This window comes from Oreochromis niloticus, unplaced genomic scaffold, assembly GCF_001858045.2.
Source record: "Oreochromis niloticus isolate F11D_XX unplaced genomic scaffold, O_niloticus_UMD_NMBU tig00008762_pilon, whole genome shotgun sequence".
Taxonomy (NCBI): Eukaryota; Metazoa; Chordata; class Actinopteri; order Cichliformes; family Cichlidae; genus Oreochromis; species Oreochromis niloticus.
The window spans coordinates 1-2,500 of record NW_020329418.1 but is presented as its reverse complement, the minus strand read 5'-3'; positions in this window follow the sequence as shown (position 1 = coordinate 2,500).

Here is a 2,500-nt window from a genome sequence, read left to right as displayed (position 1 = left end):
TAGCGAGGAGGGTGCGTACAGCGGACGTGGTAAAGTGTTTCTGCACAGTGTACCAGGGCACGTTTGAATTACTTTATGGAGTACCAGGGCATGAGGATTTTGCCAGTGGTGTTTTGCTTTGTTAGTGGGAGGGGCTTAAGTGTGGTCCCCGGGCCTGCTGGAGGTCAAGGTCCATGGTGGAGACGCGGTGCTATGTAACCGCAAGAGAAGAAGCTACTGGGGACTAGAGCAGGGAGCATGTGGTTCCCCGGGTCTGCGGAGGTCAAGGTCCATGCTGGATATGCAGTGGAGGGTAACTGCAGAAAAAGAAGCTACTGGGGACTAGAGCAGGGGAGCAAGTGGTCCCCGGGCCTGCTGGAGGTCAAGGTCCATGCTGGATACGAGTAGCAGCAGGCCAGTGCACAAAAATGGATCTTTTCCAGCCGCAAGGAGACAGGAGCAAGGTGTGATGTGGGTCCCCGGGCCTGCTGGAGGTCAAGGTCCATGGTGGAGACGCGGTGCTATGTAACCGCAAGAGAAGAAGCTACTGGGGACTAGAGCAGGGAGCATGTGGTTCCCCGGGTCTGCGGGAGGTCAAGGTCCATGCTGGATATGCAGTGGAGGGTAACTGCAGAAAAGAAGCTACTGGGGACTAGAGCAGGGGAGCAAGTGGGTCCCCGGGGCCTGCTGGAGGTCAAGGTCCATGCTGGATACGAGTAGCAGCAGGGCCAGTGCACAAAAATGGATCTTTTCCAGCCGCAAGGGAGACAGGAGCAAGGTGTGATGTGGGTCCCCGGGGCCTGCTGGAGGTCAAGGTCCATGGTGGAGACCCGGTGCTATGTAACCACAAGAGAAGAAGCTACTGGGGACTAGAGAAAGGAGCATGTGGGTCCCGGGGCCTGCTGGAGGGCAAGGTCCATACTGGATATGTGGCGGAGGGTAACTGCAAGAGAAGAAGCTAGTGGGGACTAGAGCAGGGAGCATGTGGTTCCCCGGGTCTGCGGGAGGTCAAGGTCCATGCTGTATATGAGTAGCAGCAGGGCCACTGCAGCAGCAGCACATCTTTTTCGACCGTAAAGGAGACAGGAGGCCGACTCACTGCCTCGGCCAAATGGAGAGAGAATATCAGCAGGCCAGTGCAGCAGCAGCACATCTTTTCGACCGTAAAGGAGACAGGAGGCCGACTCACTGCCTCGGCCAAATGGAGAGAGAGTAGCAGCAGGGCCAGTGCACAAAAATGGATCTTTTCCAGCCGCAAGGGAGACAGGAGCAAGGTGTGATGTGGTCCCGGGGCCCGCTGGAGGTCAGGGAGATCAGCAATTAGCTAGAGTGGTCAGAGTAGCAGCAGGGCCAGTGCAGCAGCAGCACATCTTTTTCGACCGTAACGGGGACGGGAGGCCGACTCACTCCCTCGGCCAAATGGAGAGAGAATATCAGCAGGGCCACCACAGCAGCAGCAGCAGCAGCAGCAGCAGCAGCAGCAGCAGCAGCACATCTTTCCGACCGTAAGGGAGACAGGAGGCCGACTCACCCCCTCGGCCAAATGGAGACACAACAGCAGCAGGCCAGTGGAGCAACATGCACCTTTTTCAGCCGTAAGGAGACAGGAAGATGTGATGGTGGTCCCCGGGCCCCCTGGAAGTGGGGGAGATCAGCAATTAGCTAGCGAGGAGGGTGCGTACAGCGACGTGGCAAAGTGTTTCTGGTCCGTGTACCAGAGGCATGTGGAAAAGCTGTCATACCATATGCACGGGGGAGTACTTAGCAAAGTGCTGCTGGCAGTGTACCAGGGCATGGATAAATGTTGTCGTACCATAGGCACGAGGGGAGCGTGTTCAGGGAGATATCGGGGCAGTGTACCAGGGGCATGTGAAACGTTGTCGTACCATATGCAGGAGGAGTGTGTGTGGCAAAGTGTTTCTGCCCAGTGTACCAGGGGCATGTGGAAACGTTGTCGTACCATATGCAGGAGGAGTGTGTGTGGCAAAGTGTTTCTGCCCAGGTACCAGGGCATGTGGAAACGTTGTCGTACCATATGCACGAGGGGAGCGTGTTTCAGGGAGATATCGGGGCAGTGTTACCAGGGCATGTGGAAACGTTGTCGACCATATGCAGGAGGAGTGTGTGTGGCAAAGTGTCTGCCCAGTGTACCAGGGCATGTGGAAACGTTGTCGTACCATATGCACGAGGGGAGCGTGTTTCAGGGAGATATCGGGGCAGTGTACCAGGGGCATGTAGAAAAGTTGTCGTACCATATGCAGGAGGAGTGTGTGTGGCAAAGTGTTTCTGCCCAGTGTACCAGGGCATGTGGAAACGTTGTCGTACCATATGCAGGAGGAGTGTGTGTGGCAAAGTGTTTCTGCCAGTGTACCAGGGGCATGTGGAAACGTTGTCGTACCATATGCACGAGGGGAGCGTGTTTCAGGAGATATCGGGGCAGTGTACCAGGGGCATGTGGAAACGTTGTCGTACATATGCAGGAGGAGTGTGTGTGGCAAGTGTTTCTGCCCAGTGTACCAGG